The 21,511-nt window shown below is 43.2% G+C and overlaps 1 protein-coding gene and 1 pseudogene across 1 annotated transcript in view; one reads left to right on the top strand and one right to left on the bottom strand.

Moving 5' to 3' along the window:
- LOC145410773 (uncharacterized) overlaps window positions 1-21,511 on the top strand; it is a 128,312-nt gene that overhangs the window by 16,983 nt on the left and 89,818 nt on the right. The window lies entirely within an intron of this gene.
- On the bottom strand, window positions 12,727-12,843 carry LOC145410836 (5S ribosomal RNA; annotated as a pseudogene).

Here is a 21,511-nt window from a genome sequence, read left to right as displayed (position 1 = left end):
GGAGTGACTGTCACTCGCAATACTTATATTATTACTATGTACAATTATTTACACCAAAAAACACTGTCACTGTCAGTGCTTTTACAAGTACATACACTAATTTACACTCATCAGGCTGTCACTGTCAGCACGTAAAAGAAAACTAAACACTAGTATCACTGTCACTCTCAGTATTATTTCAAAGAATCTTACCCTTATTTTCAAAATCTAGTCAGGCTGTGGTAGTCAAAGAAACACGGGTAAGCACAGAGGGGAACTTTGCACTCTTTGCACTGCAAGGAGGTGTGCCTAAAGGTTCTGTCCTGCCTGGTAGTGTGGCTGCACACATGACACCTCCTCAGTGCTTTTCCCCTCTTGGCAGTGGCAGGCAGTGGCTCCAGGCGGTGTCGCTGAAGGTAGGCCTGACACTGTAGGCGGTCTGGAGGTGTCTGAGGGTGGCGTTTGGGACCTGTTGAAAGTACCTGGCCATAACGCTGAAGCAGCTGGTAGACACAAGTCTTGGAAAATCTTCAGAGAGAGTAGTTTGCTGGCTTCCTGTTCTTGATTTTATACAGGATGAAGGCATTCAACATGCACATATCAGTCAAGTGCAAGAACACCTTCCTGTACCAACAACGATTTTTCCTCAGGCAGTCAATCTCTCCGATCATCATATCAGACTTGTCCACCAGCCGCATATTGACGTTGTAGTCAATGACAGCATCAGGCTTCATCACAGGCTTGCCAGTCCTTCTGTCGACCTTCCCTGTTGCCAGCATTTCCCCCTTGTGTACTGTGGTGAGCATGTTCACGACTCTCTTATCATGCCACCTGATCGCAAGCATCTTGTCAGATTTCTTCAGGTGCACGTCTCCCCGCTTTGACTTTTCAGCCTCGGGGAAGGCAGGGTAGTGTGCCCTATTGCTTCTGACAGTGCCACAGGATCCGACGCCGTGTTCAGGAAGGTACTTGGCGAGTTTTGGAGCTGTATAGTAATTGTCCGTATACAGGACATGATTCTCGCCAAAGTACTTTTCCAAAAGCACTTTCACCACAGAACCAGAGAATCCAAGGGGGTCAGTCTTGTCCAAATAGACATTGCTGGCGGTGTAAATGACGAAGTCTAAGATGAACCCCGTCTTGCAGTCGCACAGCACGAAAAACTTGATTCCAAAGCGGTGCCGTTTGCTTGGAATGTACTGCACAAACCGAAGATGGCCCCTGAACAAAACCAAGGACTTGTCAATCACCACTTTCTTGAAAGGGCGCAGGAACCTCGTAAACTTATCCTTGATCAAGTTCAGGATTCCCCTCACTTTCCATAATGGGTCAGTTTGGGAAGGCTCATCATTGTTCGCGAAGTGAAGGTAAGTCATGAGCTGCCGAAAACGATCGCGGCTCATGTATTTATTGAAAATTGGTGTTGGGCAAAGATTGTCGGAACTCCAGTATTCCTCCAGCTTGTGTTTCCAATTGTGGGGCATCAATAACATCAACCCAATAAATACAAAAAGTTCCCTGATCGTTAGAGGCACCCATGCTGCCATCCGCGACGTGGATGGCGTGGCCGCCTCACCTTCTCCTTCGCGAACTGCAGCAGATTGCCCCTCGTACCTGTTTGTCTCTGTACAAATCTGCTCCATTACCTCGTTGTCAAGGAAGGCCAACAGGTAGTCCAAGCATTCACCATCCTCGTCGACAGGGAAGTCAGCCTGAACTCCACACCCACTGTCATCAAAGGGCAGATCCTCCAGCACAAAATCTGATCCCTCTGACCACACGAAGGCATCAAGAGTGCCCTGCCTAGGCTGGGAGGTGCTGGGGGCGGCGGGGGGTGAGGCAGGTCATGTGGGAGTGGGTGAGGCAGGCGGTGAGACAGTACGTGAGGCAGAGGCTATCCTAGGTCGTGTTGGTGTAGTGGTGGTGGTGGTGGTGGTGGTGGGGACATTATCTGAGTGTTCAAGGTCACTCGCGGTGGCGTGACTGCCGAGTTGCCTAGTGCGAGTTTCCTTACGAGCTAGCCTTACACTAGGGGACAAAGTTCTAGCTCTACCAACACGAACACTTGGCCTACGAAAACCTCTAGTACGTAAAGTAGAACGTCTACTTCCCTTTCGAGGTGGTGAAGGCGACTCAGACGACTCAGGAGACAGGGCAGCAGAAGAGGAGGACGAGAGAATGGGGCTGGGAGTACGTGGCGGGCTGGCGGTGGCGTGACGTGGCATAGGGGACAATGGCAGTGAGCTTGGGTCACCACTCCTTTTTCTCTTTGCCCCCTTCCCATATTCAAGGCCCCTTCTCACAGGAGCCTTCCCTGCTGAGGTGCTAGGCACTGACACACTCACTTCAGGCACAGAAACAGTCACTTCTGGCCCAGACTCTGCACTTGATTGCATGTCAGACTCTGCCAGGCTTGACCACACACCGACGTCACTCCCATAGTCCATCGAGGCTTTCAACAGTTCACTGGCTATTGCAGAGTCACTCAGGCCCTTAGTAGTTCCTGGTAAGGTTTTGAAGGGGGTTGAGGTCACAAAACCCTTTTTCGGAGGGCTGGAAGGCGCAGACTCGGAAGAGCTTGAGTTGGACATGGTGTCACCGTGGAAGATTCGCGTGGACTGACGCTAATCAGGGGCAAACCGCGCGAAAAAATCACAGTGTGACAACTGGGGAAACAAGCGTTTCCCAATAGCAGAAAGTGCTTGCGAGATGACGGCGCAGATTGACACGTATGAGCCGTCTGCGCGTTGCCATATCGCACAACGAGGGAGGGCCGTGCATCGGTGCGTGGGTGGGAAAAAAAAATGATACTTGGCAACAACCGAGGTCAGTAGTACAAAGGTCAAGTGTGCTAAACGTAGCTCACGGGTGGCGGTACTGATAGACAATACCAGCTGGAGCCTGCTTGCCCGCGGTTATTCAAAATTAACTCAAATCGCAAACGCGACGATCCGCCGTTCTGTCCCTTGGGCCGACTGTCGCAAATGCGACGATCCGCGTTTTAGGGGTTAATGTACAGTGATTTTTCTTTACCCACATTTTACCTGTAAATACTGAACAGCAAGTGTATAGTAATGTATAGGCAGTGTACAGTATAGTGCAGGATTTTGGTGGTTATCAATGATTATCTGTGCCAGTGGTGGAATGCATTTTTTTTTTTTTAATGTTTATTGTACATGCAGCTTTTCTGTACTGTTTGCTTTGCTATTCTCTATTATGTAGTATTTACCCTAATGTAACAGGTAATGTACAGTGTGAGTTCCCGTTACCCACATTTTCCTTATAAATACTGAATGACAAATGAACATAGATTTATCCAAGGCCTACTTGCAGTTTTTCATTGCAGTGTAATTACTCCCAGAAAGATTAGAATAAACATAATTTATCTAAAGCCTATTTCAGTCTTTATTTGGAGTGCAATTACTCCCAGAAATGTAAGAATAAACACATCAGTTAGTAAATAGAGCATTTATTGAGAAAAAGAACCATTTAGACCTACCAGTATGTTATTGTGTATGAGTATACGGCCAAACAATGCTGTATATTTAACAATCTTTGTTCGGTAAAAGCCACAATGCCTTGGAAAATACTGAACAGCACGGTGTTGGGCTATAACATCAAGGGTTTGGTACCAGTTTCAGTAGTTAGTTATATCAAGGGTGCACTGTATTAGGAGAGGGCTGTTCACTGTGATAGTTGTACAGCAGTACAGGGCATTCATTTAGTACACAATAAACTGGGCAGCAAGGTGCACTATATCCTGCATAACATCTGTACACAAAAATATTGTACATGTATGTACACCCGAAAGCACTAATTTCTCCCCCCTGGTAGGTGGAGCCGCGGCCAGTGAGCGACCAGGTGATCGATCACCCCACATTCACAGCCCCTCCCCAGCCCAGTGAAAACTTTGGTGGATAGATGTGGAACGGCTAAAGCTTTGATGTTATAGTGTGTCATGATCGTTTATATAGACAATCAGAACCAGTAGGGGTAAGTGTAAAAAGGCATTTAATGTGTAATTCTGTGCTGTTATCCACAATATATGAGAAAGGCACGAAAATGAAAGAAGATTTACGATGTATTATATTATTGTCTATATACTTACATACTATATTATAATATTACAAATAAGTCTAGGACAGTGAACAGCCTCTGATGAAGGATATGATGTCGTTTCTCATACATTCTCGCTCCCACCCCCTCCACTCTTCTCTCAGGGTTGCTGTCTCCACCAAACGACTCTCGTACCCTCTCGTAGCCCACTCCCACCCATTGTTAACCTACATAAACAATGATAATGATAAAATGATCTGTCAGTTATTGGTCATATTGATATTATCATACAGCTTTGTACTAAGCACCAATAAATCAAAAACATACAATACTCCGGTATACCTGCCAGCTATTTCATCCTGTTGAAAGCTGTCGCATGACAAACGCACTGCAAGTTGGACCTTGTGTTGCAAGGACATACGTTTATTTATTGTTAATACAGGTTGTGTGGTTTTGAACGTTCATTAACTCATATGAATGTAGCATTTTAAGCCTTACAGTATAATCACATAAGGTTTATGTTCCTCTCATTACTGGCTGAAGAAAACGAATCAGAGATCGGCTTCGATGAATCACAAGTTCTCTGCTTTAACGAAAATGTATGGGCCTCTTGACACAACAGTGATACAATGTCATTATATATACGATTGACCCACATTCAGTCATATACATAGTGATATTGTGTCACTGTTGTGACAAGAGGTCAGTATACTTTCGTTAAAACAGAGAGTTTGTGGTTCGTCAGAGTCGATCCCAGAGTCGTTTCGTTCATCTAATAATGACAGGAACACAACCTTACGTGTTGATAACGTAAGGCTTAAATTGCCACGCTCATAATTATGAATTAATGGATGTCCAAAACCACACAACATGTATTAACGATAAACAAACTTATGTCCATGTTACACAAGGTCCAACTTGCAGTGTGTATGTCACGTAACAGCTTACAACATAAAGAAATGGTTGGCAGGTATACCGGAGAATTGTATGTTATTTATTTGCTCCTGCTTCATACAGAGGTGTATGATAATATATGATCAATACCTGACGGATCATTTCATCATTATCTCTGTGCTGGTTAACAATGGGTGGGAGTGGGGGATAATAGGGTATGACAGGCATTTGGTGGAAACAGCAGCCCAGAAAGAAGGATGGTGGAGGTGGGAGTGAGAATGTATGGTGGAGGTTGGAGCGAGAATGCATGAGAAAAGACATCATATCTTTCGACAGATGCTGTTCACTATTCTATACTCATTTGTATACTCATAAGCGTATAGACAGTAACACATACTACATTTTCGTGCCGTTCTCATATGCTGTGGATAATAGCACAGTATTACACATTAAATGCCCTTATATACTTACCCCGACTGGTTCTGATTGTCAGTAAAAACGATCATGACACACTGTAACATCACCAGCTTTAGCCGTTCCACATCTTTCCAACAGAGCTTTCACTGAGTTGGAGAGGGGCTGTGGATGTGGGGTGTTCGATCGCCTGGTAGCTCATTGGCCGCGGCTCCGGCTACCAGGGGGGGAGAGATTAGTGCTTTCGGGTGTACAGTACCTTTGCATCCAACACGGTAATATTGTCATGCACAGGTCCCGTGTTGGACCAAAAACGTGTTGGACAAACAACAGAACTTATGGGGAAAATTGAATTATGTCAGCAACCCTAGGAAAAGTCACCCTAAATACGTACCATATACCTTTACATATATTGGTACTACTGTAATTATAATAAATGGTGTTGTACTATGAATGATAACTTACCTTTTAGGATAGTGTTGGTGGGCTTGCTGGGAATGGAAGGTGGTATCCGAGGCTGTAGGTAGTCCTACTGGGTCCCCGGAGGATGGCTGCTGGCGTCACTAGCGGGTAATGGCTGCTGCTCCTCCTCAACCTCCCTCATAAATCCTGCGAAATCACACTCAGAATCACTGTCCTAATCCTCATCCATGGAAGATCCTGCTTCTGCCTGTCTTAGCACTCCGTAAGCCTGCACTGCTCCCAGGATTTTGTCTTGGTTTTTTATTATGGTCCTCATGCTGGCATCATTCACGTCGTAGGCCTTGGCGATGTCTACTTTCCTCTCCCTTTTCTTCTTCCTCTCAATGATTTCTAGCTTGGTGGCCTGAGGGAGGTGCCGCCGCTTCTTGGGGTTCTCAGAAGGCTTCCTAGGCATCGTGAGCAGGATAAAATGCAGTAGCAAGGGCAGAAAATGCAGCGAGAAAAAAGCGCCTTCCAATGCAATTATGCGACTGAGTGGCACTGTGGCGTGAGAAATTTAAACAAAACATCATGCGAGAGCAGAAGCATTTTTGATTGGGTGACATCACGATCACGTCACGATAGCGGGTGGGGGAGGCAACTTGATCAGAAGTTTTGATTAGCTGTCAGCATCACAGGAACGTCCAGTATGACCGTGTTGGACCGGGGGTGATCTTGCTAGAGGCTAACTCTTCGGATTTTGCCCACTTCTTGGAGCTCTGTGCGTGTTATGCTAATGCACCCATGTTACAGTAACTAAATTGTATTAAATCGTACTAATTTTTTGCTCTCCGTGCTGGACAAACACGTGTTGGACGTGAGGGTACTGTACTGTTGGTCTTGCAACTTACCTTTTTTTTAATACATTTTATTATGGGATAATTGTGTTTAACCCGCCGCGTCCCAGAGACGTGAATTCATGTCCTCACATGATGTGCACTCATATCCCGGAGACGTAAATTAACATGGCAACATTGCAAGGTCCCTAATTTGCACAATTTTCAATTTTCGCGAGTGATTTCGCGAGTGATTTTTGGCACGTATACACGGGACACCTTCCTCTATTCCTCTACAAGATGCCAAGCAGGGACAATGCCTTACACCGCATAACCTCTCCTCCCCCCACTGCACGCCATTGTCTCGGCAATTCACGTGTTACCAGTGACCTGGCCAATAAAGACATTCAGGGCCAGAGTGATTCCTCAATCGATGACAATGTGGAGGACAAAGTTTACATAGCATTAGAGGAAGAAACAGTCAGAAATGATGATCAGGTAATGTGGTAAAAAAAAGGTCATGAATGGTGATGAGTTAGTGAGTGAAACAATGCATATAATGCCTATGTTACTGTTTGAAAACCTCTTGTACTACATATAAATTCGTACCAAGAAATTAAATAAATACTGTTTATGAGTGGATAAAATAGTTACCCTCCCATAGAACTCGTTTTCTTTGGTGCCAGCCTGTTAGAATGTCATAAAATACTTTGTGGTTCCTTTGTGGTTGAGTTATATATATATATTAGACTTGTGGATGAGCGGTTTTTATATCTTGGAGTAGCTTGTAGTAGATAATCTTCTTTCCCATTTGTCATGTAGTGACGGGAGAGGTAAAGAATAGTATGGGACTATTTTTATTTGTCTTGGAAATATTAACAAGTCTCTCACACAGAGCGGAGTATAGAGTCCAGTCCCGCTAGCTATCTCTCTGTCTCGCTCTCTCCGTCTCTCTCTCTATCTGCCAAGCCCTTCTCCCTGCGACCTGCCTCTTGTATGGCTTGTCTCCTTCTGAGCTCTCTTTCCTAAATTCTGGTGAAACAGGAGACGTATCACGTGTGTTCCTTGTGGATGGAAAGTTTAAGAAGCCTGTGTGTGAGTATGTGTGTATGTGTGTGTATGGTCACCAGGGCTTTGTTCACGGGTGGTTTGCTGACAACTAACTGCATCATCTCCTTACTGGCCGCTGTCGTCAGCTTTCCTCAGTGTAATTTGCAAGCTCATTTCCTTTTCCCAGGCTCGCATAGGGCTGTCTATCAATCTATTTATCTATCTATCTATTATGATTTGTAAATACAATACATTGCTCGGTCACGCGAAAATGGCGTACCATCGACAGTTAATAGTCCTAACATATTAATACACATTATATATACATTATAATGAACTTATAAGCTAACTAAGTGAAATACATAATATATTGCCAAAGTAACATAATTGTATGAATATTGTATACATATAATATTCATAGTAAATAGGGATTATTCAGTAATATTACATTTTAAACAAGTTGTATACATATTTGAATAAATGCATTAAAGTAAATTATTTAACTGTAATACAGTATGTACTTGGGTTATTATAGTGAAATGCATACACCCAGTCAGGTAAGGAGGAACTCGTACCTGGATCGAGTATTTTAAACCTCAGGTGAGCGATTTCTCTATGAATTTTCGATGTTTCTCACCAAAAGCGGATGTTTGAGCCAAAAAAAAAAAAAAGGTCCAAAAATGTCGGGACTGGGGCGTACCACTGCCCAGGAAACATCGGGATGGGGCGGGATATGGCTAGTGCACCACCTTGTTGTGAGAGTGTGCTTTAAGTGTTTTTAATTTACTGGGGCAGGTCTAATGGAACACAATTTTTACAGTGCTTTTGATTCAAGATTTTCCTTTATATTTGTCTTATAGGGGGGGGGAGGGCACTTTAACTGCAAGGTAGAGCACTGGCTGGGTGCTTAGATCACTAATGTCAAGCATGTCATGAAAAATATAAGGCAAAAATCAAGTACGATATGTCACCCTTGATAGCATTAGTACATGATATGTTTGCAGTGCACATTTTTCACCAACACAGTGTATTTTTTCACCCAAATTACCATGCACTAGGAGATGTCCAGCGTAATAGGAACAGCTTACATACAAATAAATGCATATTATGAAGGCATGTAATCAGAGGGTATGATGGAACTAGGCAGAAAGGCAAGATATGATAAAGTTTTAATGGTTGTGAAAGAAAAAGATGCGGGAATGTGTTGAAAGTATATTAATTCATTCATTCATCATACAGTCCAGTGTTGCCCCATGAGAGGGCTAGGCAAGTTGGTCCTGGCATTTAAGATGTGAATGACCAGCCTCTTTCATCCCTGAATGTAATTATGTGAGCAATAAACTCCAACCATCCCGTGGATATAAACCTACACTGGCTCAGTCTGATGGGAGTGCCTTAATTACCCACTAAACCACCAGGCACCATAATTTGGTTATATGGTTACCACCCAGTATAGTAAATGGTTTCCTGGTGTACAGGAAACCATTTGGCTTGTCACTCAGTGTAGGGTCACCCGTGGACATAAGGAAGAGGAATGGAAAGTACAACTACTGTATGTTGTTTTTCGGGTAGGATGTGATAATCATTTATGATGGCTGGATGACACCAATTGGTGGGAGGTGGGGCCCTTACCATCCACTCACTCGATGTAGTGCTGGTTTGGATGTCTGCCCTTTCCTCTCTTCCTTCCTTTCTCTTCTGTCTTTCTTTCCTTCATTCATTCCTCTTCCTTCTGCCTATGGTGACTTTACACTTCCTCTTCTGTTTTTCTTACCTTCATTCTTTCCTCCTTTTCCTGCCTATGGGTGACTTTACACTGAGTGACAAGCCAAATAGTTTCCTGTACACCAGGAAACCATTTACTATGCTGGGTGGTAACCATATAACCAAATTATGGCACCTGGTGGTTTAGTGGGTAATTAAGGCACTCCAGTCGGATTGAGCCAGTGAAGGTTTATATCCAATGGGTGGTTGGGGATTATTGCTCATGTAATGCCACTCAGGGATTAGTGAGGCTGGTCACTCTTATCTTCAATGTCAGAACCAACTTGCCTAGCCCAGGGTTCCTATGCTCCTCATGGGGCAACATAGGATTGGATGATGGATGGATGGCTGATGCCACCAATAGGTTTTCAGAGTGTGATTTACTATGACACAAGATGTGCTGTTCCTATATTATGATGGGACAGTCATTCACAATGGGATGGCATCACAAACATGGATTCAGATTGTGATTTAAAAGACAGTGTCCATGTTAGGACAGGACAGTCCTTCACAATGGCTTGGTGTTAACTAATTATGCCCAGTCAAGAGGCTACATGCAGGGGTAGATTAATCACTAGGCTGAGTACCTCACAGCCAAGGCCCCCACCACTGAAAACAAAAAATAAAAAAAAAATTAATAAATTGATAAATGATAACATTACAGTGACAGGCATCACACAAGACCTCATGATGGGGGCTGCTTCCCTGGGTAGGAGCCCCAATATCTGGTTTAGCCTACAACTGGTGGTCTCGCTACAGCCCCCAGAAAGTTAATGTGACCCTGATTACTTGGGCCTTATTCAAGGAGAGGATGTTAGTCCTCAGGACAGGGTCGAGCCATCCCACCCCATCCTGGAGTGGGATGGGTCGACCATCAGTGTCCTGGGATGGTACCAATGTGTCTGCTCTCAACAGGGTAAAAGAATTCCTGGTAAAAGGATGGGCTACTAATCTGAAGACTGGAAATGGTGACCCAAGGTTAGGGCCGACCCAACAAAGGTGGTAAGGGTCACTGCTGTAAAGATCTGGGAGGAATGCCAAGAGCCCTTAGTCCATCACAGGGCAGAAGCAGTGTTCCTGCATCCATATCTACCCAAGGACACCCCTGAGGTGTTCACAGGCGAGGAGATAGAGGGAAGTTTAGAAAACCATCTCAGGGTAGCAGTGGCCAAGCATGGCAAAAATGAGACCGTAGTATCTATCGTGTGGTTAAGCCACGAGACAATGTTATCCACCCCATGTTTAAACCATTCAGGTCTCCAGGCCACAATCATGGCTGGATCAGTATGGGTCTCCTGGCCACGATCATGGCTGTATCAGTATGGGTCTCATGGCCACGATTGTGGCTGTATCAGTATGGGTCTCATGGCCACGATCGTGGCTGTATCAGTATGGGTCTCATGGCCACGATTGTGGCTGTATCAGTATGGGTCTCATGGCCACGATTGTGGCTCGCCTATTTGCCTGCAACTCAAAACTGTGGCTGGTGAATGTTATCAGTATTTCTCTCAATATTTTTTCATTTCCTGGGTATTACACAATCCAGTTGTGAAGAAATAAACACAGACTTATGATTTTAGGTTAGTAGGAGTGTTTCTCTGTCATTTTGTATACAGAAATGCACTGGCTTGAGACACCACACACCACTTGCTGTGCAGTTTCCCATGGTTATTCCGGCTCTTGTATGCTAAGTAAAGCCCTAATATTTTGTGAACAGATGAGTATTAGTTCCTTATGCATGAATATTGTGTGTCTTTCTAAATTTGCAAACCTTGATTTTTTGGTCAAAAATGTGGTTTCTCAGGCTGGACCTATTTGTGGCCAGAAAGGGTTAAACCACATGATGGTGCTATCCAGCCTGTGGTTAAGCCACATGATGGTGCAATCCAGCCTGTGGTTAAGCCACATGATTGTGCTATCCAGCCTGTGGTTAAGCCACATGATGGTGCTATCCAGCCTGTGGTTAAGCCACATCATGGTGCTATCCATACTGTGGTTAAGCCACATCATGGTGCTGTGGTTAAGCCACATGATGGTGCTATCCAGCCTGTGGTTAAGCCACATGATGGTGCTGTGGTTAAGCCACATGATGGTGCTATCCAGCCTGTGGTTAAGCCACATGATGATGCCATTCAGCCTGTGGTTAAGCACATAATGGTGCTATCCAGCCTGTGGTTAAGCCACATGATGGTGCTATCCAGCCAGTGGTTAAGCCACATGATGGTGCTATCCAGCCTGTGGTTAAGCCACATGATGGTGCTATCCAGCCTGTGGTTAAGCCACATGATTGTGCTATCCAGCCTGTGGTTGAGCCATATGATGGTGCTATCCAGCTTGTGGTTAAACCACATGATGGTGCTGTGGTTAAGCCACATGATGGTGCTGTGGTTAAGCCACATGATGGTGCTGTGGTTAACCCACATGATGGTGTTATCCATCCTGTGGTTAAGCCACATGATGGTGCTATCCAGCCTGTGGTTAAGCCACATGATGGTGCTATCCAGCCTGTGGTTAAGCCATGGTCACATGGATATATATATTCAGTTAATAACAGAGAAGCAATAACAAGAGCAATGAATTTCGAAAAGGTGATCACATGCGTAGTCCTGTGCACACAAGGAAAAAAAAAAGGCAAATATTTCCAGGTGAGTGCAAGACAAATAATGGTCGTTTTCTCTGTTGAGTTTTACTAATGCAGCTATCAGTGTGAAAAAAAAGAAGTGATGAACAACCAGGATCCTGCGAATCTGACGATGTTCATGATAAAAGAAGTGGAATATGAGTAGAAAATATTTGTGGATATGTAAGTAGCTTGCCAGAAAGAGAAGTGAGAGCATTTGTTATAAATTGGTCAGAGAACTAAGTTTGGATGAGCCAGAAACCATGAGGCTGTGGATATGACCTAGTAAAACCAAACAGCTTCATGTGTTGTCTTGTTTCTCGTATTATTGACAAGTAGGATACCAAAGTGGGGAAGTCTGTGTCAGTGAGTGGGCAGCAGGCTAGGATGTAAGCAGTAGCTGGTGAAACCAACATCCAGTGTATATTCCCTGCATGCTTTTCAAATTATTTGTGTATTTCATCTATAATAATATTATTATATTATGTGATGATACAGCACAAAAATTAGCATTACAATTTGTGTAATGAATAGGACACCAGCAAACTAGAGCATTTGACTGTAGTTAAGGCCTCTTCTGTCTGTACTCATTCATTCATTCATTCATTGCCAGACGCCATGTATCCCAAACGGGGTGGCCAAGGGCTCAGAGTTAATTGTTTTACAGGGAGGGGCACTAATCCTCCACCAACCCCACTTGACACGTAGGGATGCCAACAGCATCTGGTGTTCCCAGGCGGTCACCCATCCAAGTACTAACCAGACCCAACATTGCTTAACTTCGCTGATCGGACGGGAAGCGGTGTACTCAACGTGGTGTCTGTACTCATTGATAGATAATGGAGCAGATCTTGATCTGGTTCAGATTTGAATCCAGGTTTTGCTCCTCTAGTTTATGATAAAAGAACAATAGCTGGTTGTAAGGCTGATTTTACCTGTGATGGTTTTCCATGGCTCTGCATGGCCCTGCTTGCCATGGATACTGATGATGATAAATTAAATTGCACTACCAATATTTCTGCTGTGTACAGTTTTAAGATATGAGGTAAATGCCATATATAGTATGTATGCCTGGGTGGAAGCTCAGAGGGGTAATCATCAAGGAGACACAAAATCATCGTGTTTTGCCCCCCTCCCCTTCTCCTTATATTACACTGATTTTTTTTTTCTTTTTTCCATGAGTGCATTTTTAAGTTTCAGTGGACGCCATCTTGTGCGCGAGACAGATGGACATCGTCTAATACTATTTTGGCACAAATTTTCCCTCATCAGTAGTGATTTGCCCAAACCCAGCCCAGTGATTGTAACATACCCTCGTCACCTGTGGCCTGCCCATACCCTACCTAACCTAAATTTTTGTGACCTAACCTAATTTATCCAGGCCTGGCCTATTTTAATCTAACCTTGACCATAACTTACCTAATTTTGCCTAATGCTACCTAACCTAACCCTGATCATACCTAATCTAATTTTTGCCAGTCCTACCTAACCTAGCCTATATTAATCTAACCCTGACCACATCTAACCTAATTTTGCCTAATGGTACCTAATCTAACCTATTATAACCTAACCTTAACTGAACCTTACAGCATTTATCTTGTCCTAACAATTTTCTGTAATCTAACCTTAATAATCCTAACATCCTGGTTTTGGCATGTATCAAATTGTGATGTCATTCTAATGTGGCACAGAAGGCTGGTCCATTTGTCCCCCTGTTGTGTCAGTGGGATTAGCTTAGTGGTTTATATGTGCAGGTGTGAGGAACCCTCCAGAAGTCAAGCATTATGCTGTAGGATTAAGTTGATGGTTTATATCTGGAGATGAGGAACATTCTAGAAATTTAGTGTTATGTCATAGGATTAGGCCAAAGTTTTATGTCTGGAACTGTGAGGATCATTTTAGAAAATGGACATGTCTTACCTTGGGAATTTGTTTTTGTCATGACTGTTATTGTGTATTATGGATTTAAGTGGATTATTATGTGGTACAATGTGAGTTCCCTCCCAGGCTCTAGAATATCCTGTGTCGTTTTAGAGATGGAGTCAGCTTGGGGGGGGGGGGATAATGTAAAGGGATCATTGTGCCTCCTAGTTTGGTTTGTGTGTGGTGGCCAACAGAGAGCAGTTCAGGGTGATGGGTAGTCAGTCAGACAATGAGTGTTAATCAGTGAAAGACAGAGTAGCCAGTCTATGAATAGATAATGATTGAGTATTAGGGAGTAATGATGAAGGTAGCATGAGAGAGAGAAAAGCCACCGTGTTTAGCCAATATACCTCACCTAAGCCAGGAAGGAATAAAACCCAAAAATGTTTAGTGGCTTTTGATTATGTCTGGTTTGTGTACTCATTGTTCTAAATATATCAACAAACTCTGCAGTGCAACACATTGGCGTCAGGAGTGGCATATGTTTTGAGAGACAGAGACGCATGGACAGGTTGCCAAAACAGTGGATATATCTCTGGCAAATATACTTGCAGTGTTAGCAGCACAGAAAGAACAAAAGAAATACTTGCAGTGTTAGCAGCACAGCATGAAGAAAAGAAACATATACTAGCGGTGTTGAGAGAACATCATGAAGAACAAAGAACTTCAACCCTGTTACACACGTCCTGACTTTATCCTCCACTATACAGGACACCTCTTGCCTCACCTCTCTTACCTGGCCGCTTATTCTCTCTACCTTACTGTTTGCCACCTCTTGTTGCTTCAGTTTCATCTCCTCACACAGCTGGTGAAGGTGCTGTCTGCCCACTCATCTCACACAGCTGGTGAAGGTGCTGTCTGCCCACTCATCTCACACAGCTGGTGAAGGTGCTGTCTGCCCACTCATCTCACACAGCTGGTGAAGGTGCTGTCTGCCCACTCATCTCACACAGCTGGTGAAGGTGCTGTCTGCTCACTCATCTCCTCACACAGCTGGTGAAGGTGCTGTCTGCCCTCTCATCTCCTCACACAGCTGGTGAAGGTGCTGTCTGCCCACTCACCGGTTCCTCTAGTTCTGCATAGTGTTCTGCTGGAGCTTCTTTCTGTTCTTCTTTATATTTCTTTTGTTCTTGATAAATTTCTTTTTTCTAGATATTTACCGTGTTCTTGCTGTGCTTCTAGATATTTACTGTGTTCTTGCTGTGCTTCTAGATATTTACTGTGTTCCTGCTGTGCTTCTAGATATTTACAGTGTTCTTGCTGTGCTTCTAGATATTTATTGTGTTCTTGCTGTGCTTCTAGATATTTACTGTGTTCTTGCTGTGCTTCTAGATATTTATTGTGTTCTTGCTGTGCTTCTAGATATTTACCGTGTTCTTGCTGTGCTTCTAGATATTTACCGTGTTCTTGCTGTGCTTCTAGATATTTACAGTGTTCTTGCTGTGCTTCTAGATATTTATTGTGTTCTTGCTGTGCTTCTAGATATTTACTGTGTTTTTCCTGTGTTTCTAGATATTTATTTTATTATTAATTTCTTTTATTATTATTGCTCTGATTCTTGATATTTTTGTTCAGATATTTTTTTCTTCATTCTTCATTATATTTCTTGGTGGTAGGTGGTGGCGACCATCATCCACGCACTTGATGTAGTGCTGCCTACGTCTTCCATCACATTTATCATTCATTTTCTGTGTCTGCCCTCCTCTCTTCCTATTTCTCCCATCTTTCCTGCCATGTTTTATTCTTCTTTCCCATTCAGGTGACCTTACATTGAGTGACAACGCTAATGGTTTCTTGTAAGAGGAAACCATTTACGACGTCATGTGGTAACTGTATGACCATCCCACATGTGTTCCCTACGTGTCAACAAGTGGGTTGGTGGAGGGTTAGTGCCCCTCCCTTTAAAACTACTAAACGACAAACGGTCACCCTTTGCGGGTTCATGGCAGCTGGCTATAGATTGTTTTGTTTCATTTATGAAGACTGCAACATGCTTGCATGCATCAGCCTTGGTCATCTGATGGCGGTTCTCTATGCTGCCACTGCTCAATCTCTGGCAGCCTCCCCATTCAGTCCCTTATCCCTGAGGTCACACTTTATGATATCCCAGGTCTGCTTTTCACAACCCTACCCCCACATAACAGTTCTCACTTCCTGCATCCCATCCTCTCCACATGCCCAAACCATCTCAATCTACCTCTCCTCATCACAACGTCAATACACTCCAGCCCCATCCTTCCTCTTTACTTATCCATAATAAACTTATCCCCCCCAGGCCTCGCATTCAAGGACGCATTGTACATCCATTGAATCATTGTCATTTCTGTACATTTGAGCCTGTGAACATCCTCTTCCCTTACTGCCCAGGTCTCACTACCATACAACATTACACTCCTAACACCGGCCAGACACAAAGATCCCTTAGCTCAGAGGGAGAGCCCTCTCAATGTCAGGAGAGGCAACAGTTCCATGAACTTCTTCCAACCACTGTTCACTCTAGACACAGAGCTAGCTCCAGCCCCACCTTCAGCACATAATATGTCTCCCAAATCACAAAACTTATCTTTACACTTGAAAGACTCACCAGCAGTCCTTTCACGCCTGGCAATCTCCACCTGCTCTCCCTGACACACCGCACACATGAAATCAGCATCATCTCGCAGTCTACCTGTAACACCACTACATCTCTTATGCACCCACTTATCGCAAACACTGCACAAGATAGAATTACTTCCCACGCCTTTGTGACAAATTGCACATGGCCACTTTCCCTCTTCTTTGACAGTACCACCACCAATCCTAGGTATCATCACTTTTGTTTTATCTGCATTTACTCTCAAGCCCTTGTGCCCCATACCATCTCTCCTATTCCTGAATCTTTCCTCCACCTCCCATTCATTCTCAGCAACCAACACCAAATCATCGGCATACAACATCTCCCACATGAGTCCAGTCTGAAGTCAAGTGAGAGTGCTTCAATTACCATGATAAACAACATGGGACTCAAGACTGACCCCTGATGCACACCAACATTCACGGAAAACTCATCATTCAAATCTCCATTCACTCTTACCTGGGTGTGAGCACCCACATACATGGCCATAACCACCCTAGCCAGCCACTCCTCCAAACCAAGCTTTCTCATTGCCCACTTCACCACCTTTCTAGGGACTCTGTCACAGACCTTCTCCAAGTCAAACAAAATACAGTTCTCTTTTCTTTCCTATATATTTTCCCTGAAGCTGTCGAACAATGAACATGGCATCAATGGTCCCTGTGCCTGGCATAAACCCAAACTGCATAACACCAATATTCACTCTTTCTCTAATCATACCTTCTAGAACTCTCTCCGTTACCATGATTATCTGGTCCAGTAGCTTTATACCTGTATAATTTCCTCTTTCCAGGGCATCACCCTTCCCCCTGTACACATTTACAGTTACACTCTCCATCCATCCATCTTGGACAACACTTTCTACCTGTGTATTCTATCTATTGCCAGACACTTTAATCACGTAAGGGGTGGCCACAAACAAATTGACTCCATGTCATCCTGTCCCTCACCATTTCACTGCCTTTACTCCAGCTCAGTGCCAAAGAGTAGGAAGAGTTTGGCCAACTCTGTTTCAGACCTCACCTCGCGAGGTCACCTGTAATTGGCTGAGAACCGGTCACGTGACATATGGGCACCATATTGCATCCTCACCTCACCTCCTTAGTTCCCTGACTGCCATAAGAAAGCACAGAGATCAAGTTGGACGCTACACTTTCTATGGCCATATCACCTCCTATATGCCTATAACTGACCCCGAGATGGTATACTGTGCAGCCTGGCGATGTTCTAACCTCACAGGCATGGGTAAGATACTGCACAGGTTTCCTAGAGATCCCACAAGCACAAAAGAATGGGAAAATAAAGTCCGCCGGAAAGACTGGACACCACACAATTCCTATTAGTGTTGTGTGAGTATGTCTATTCTCATTCTCTCTAATCTTTTTGTTCATCCATCTACGTATCTGTCTCTTACGATTCCTACGGTATCTTTTCTAACTATTACTGTTGATTGAGACGTACTAAACTTATTAAATAGTTAGGCTGATAGGGTTGCTTATTTGTTTTCAGTTCGGTTTGATGTAAACTAAGAAATGTATACCTGTGTGTGGATATATATACCTTAGGAATCGTAAGAGACAGATGCGTAGATGGATGAACAAAAAGATTAGAGAGAATGAGAACAGACATACTCACACAACACTAATAGGAATTGCTGTGTGGTGTCCAGTCTTTCCGGCGGGCTTTATTTCCCATTCTCTTCAATATGACATTAGGAAGAAATTGCAGAGGAGATTCTTCACTGTAAGGCTTCATATCTACGCCAAAAAACAACAAAACATTGGCAAAAGTGAGGCTCAATGCTGTAAGTCTGGAAGCTAAAGCATGGCTATAAGATTCGCTGTAAAGAAGTATAAGTCAAACCTCTTCAACGTACACTGTTTTAAGGCTGTAGGTTATAATATGTCTTGTATATAAATATTTTTACTCTGTACATGCATAAATGTATTAATAAAGCTGTATTAATAAAGTGGTGGCAAAGAAAATATAAACATTCAAGGACCTAGCAGCTTTTATACAAGATTTTCAAGCTAAAACAAAGGTATTCATACTTGCTGCTAAGTGGGTATAGGGCAGGCCTTGCTTGGGTTTTCATTTTCTTTCCTCCTGTTGTTATACGTTAAAAACGTACTATCATAATCATCAGCCATATATGTATGTATATATATTTATATCTATCTACCCATCTCTCTGTCTGTCTATCTATCTGTATATTTATACATGTATATTTATCTACATATATAAAGTCCTGTCCCGAAACAAAGGCTAGGGGGTTGATACTTGTACTTTTAGTATTGTTTTCATATGCCTGGTCGGTGACGTTTAGATGCAAGATGGCGCCCAGTACAGCGGTTGGCCAAACTCTTCCTACTCTATGGCGCTGCTCCAGCTCACACCCCCGTCTCTAATACACCTTACCATTCCATCCCTCCATCTCATCCTCGGCCTACCCCTCCCTTTTCCCCCTCCACCTCACTGACATTCACTCTCTTCGTCAGTCTCTCGCTCTCCATCCTCTCCACATGGCCAAACCACCTCAGTGTATTTCTCCTAACGCTTTCTATCACATCCGCATCCACACCACAACGCTCCTGTACTTCCTCATTTGTCAGCCTGTCTCTCAAATAACTCATATCCACTGTTGTCATTCTTGACTTATGGCCTTCCAACAAGGTCCAAGCTTCACTTACATACGTTAGAGTTGGTATCACAATACTGTTATGCAGGGACTTTTTACTTCCATGCTCACTTCCCTGTTTCTTATCACTGCTTTCAAGGAACTTCCTTGTTATACCCTTTCAAGCACTTCACCCTCTAAACTTCCATCCCTTGTCATCACACTACCCAAGTACTTAAATGCACTCACATTTTCCATTTCCTCATCATCCAACCTCAATGTACTGTACATTCACTGGCTTCACTTCTCTCGAAGACCATCACTTTACTCTTCCCTACATTCACCTTTAGATTCCGTTTTTTACACACTCTCCCAAACTCATCCACCAAGCCTTGCAGCTCCCTTTCGTCTTCACTTAACACAGTATCATCTGCAAACAACAGTACAGGGAGTTTCCAAACACTGCCCTCTCTCATTAGGGCCACTCCAGGATGCACTGCCCTACTTTGTATCTCTTATAACCCCATCCATGTACAGATTGAACAGCCATGGGGACATGACACATTCCTGTTTCAAACCAACATTCAGATAGAAAATTTCACTCAGTTCACCATCCACATGCACTGCAGCCTTAGCTCCCTCTTACATATCTTCACGGCATTCAGCAACTTCCCATCTACTCCATATATTCTTAATACTTTCCACAATCCTTGTCTATCCACCCTGTCATATGCTTTCTTCAAATCCCTGAAGCCACATACAACTTTTTTCCCTTCTCTAGAAACCTTTCCACTAAAGATCTAAGAATAAATATCTGATCTACACAACCTTTTCCCTTCCTAAAACCTCCCTGTTCTTCTCCAACTAATTCCTCTGTTCTTTCCCTAACTCTGTCAATAAGTATCCTACCATATGCGTTCTATTACACTAAGAAGACAAATGCCCCCATGATTACTGCACACACCTTTTTCCCCTTTTCCCTTTTCCTTGTCATGTAGGTATGTTCACTCACTCCATCATTCTTCCTCTGCAGACAAAATCAGTCAGATCATTCTTCTTCACTAAGTAATACTGAACACATAATCACTTGCATATCATTCTTGTAGTGTTGACAATATATTCATACTTGCACTTGTCTGTAAGCAATATCATTCACACAGTCATTCTCCTGTACACAGACTCTCTTCATTCTTATTCTGCTGACAGTTTTTACACATCATTCTTATAGCGTTGAGAATATAATCAATCTTGCAATAATATGCATGGTTTCCTGTACACCAGGAAACTATTTACTATGCTGGGTGGTAACCATATAACCAAATTTTGGCGCGTGGTGGTTTAGTGGGTAATGGGGTGCTTCTGAAAAGCCTAGTATTCCGTCAGATGGCTCCACTGTAGCAGTAAACACATTCCCGCGCTGTTTAAAAAGCATAATTTTATTTGTTAAATATTTACACTGTTGTGTGAAATTGTGAATCATGGTAATGTCATATGCCGTAATATAAATAATACAAATAGAACACGTATATATAACGTATCATGAATTGTTTGTATTTATCATAAACTGAAATTAAAATATCACTGATGGCATGTGATGGCAATCCGCCATTTCAGTGGTCCTATATTATTTAATTTCTGCTACATTTAGTGCAAGTTAGATTCTTAATACATAGTTTGTTCAGAGTGTAAAGTACGCCTAGTGGGTATCTTGACTCATCCAGTCTCTATGTGGGCAGAAATTTAATATTGAGTAAATACTGGCATTCACCATCATAAGTCATCCGGTCTGAGGAACCGTCCCAAAACCAAGATCGTTTACGCGTCATTTTTGCCCGGTCTCACCGAGGACAGACGACTGGGGAAGGTAAACAAGCCGAGACATCGCCTCCAAGTGATCCACAAGATTCACACAGAGTCAAGTTCAGTATTCACGATTATATATATATATATATATATATATATATATATATATATATATATATATATATATATATATATATATGCAAACCTGAGAACACATGACGAGTAAATACTACAGCACCCTCTTAAATGTCTACCCCCAGTGAGATTGCATCCAGGTCAAGAGGGCTGGTATGTGCACAAGCTACTGCCTCAGTCAGTGGAAGATCTTACAAACATACGTGTGTCGACAGGTGGCCTGGAGACAGTTCTCACATGACCATACCATTAGGGACTTGCCAAGAGGGGGCAATGTGTGTGAGATATTGATGATAAGATGACCTTAAGGTATTTATTTGGTAGGCACTTGGTGAAATGTAAAAATTAAAATAACCACTAATTCTCAACAGAAAAAGACAAAACTTCACTGTAACACTTTATTT

This window comes from Coenobita brevimanus, chromosome 86 (genome assembly GCF_032717465.1).
Source record: "Coenobita brevimanus isolate Jiangsu-jjx chromosome 86, ASM3271746v2, whole genome shotgun sequence".
Taxonomy (NCBI): Eukaryota; Metazoa; Arthropoda; class Malacostraca; order Decapoda; family Coenobitidae; genus Coenobita; species Coenobita brevimanus.
Note: the sequence above shows the minus strand (reverse complement) of the source record. Positions and strands in the feature narration are given on the sequence as shown.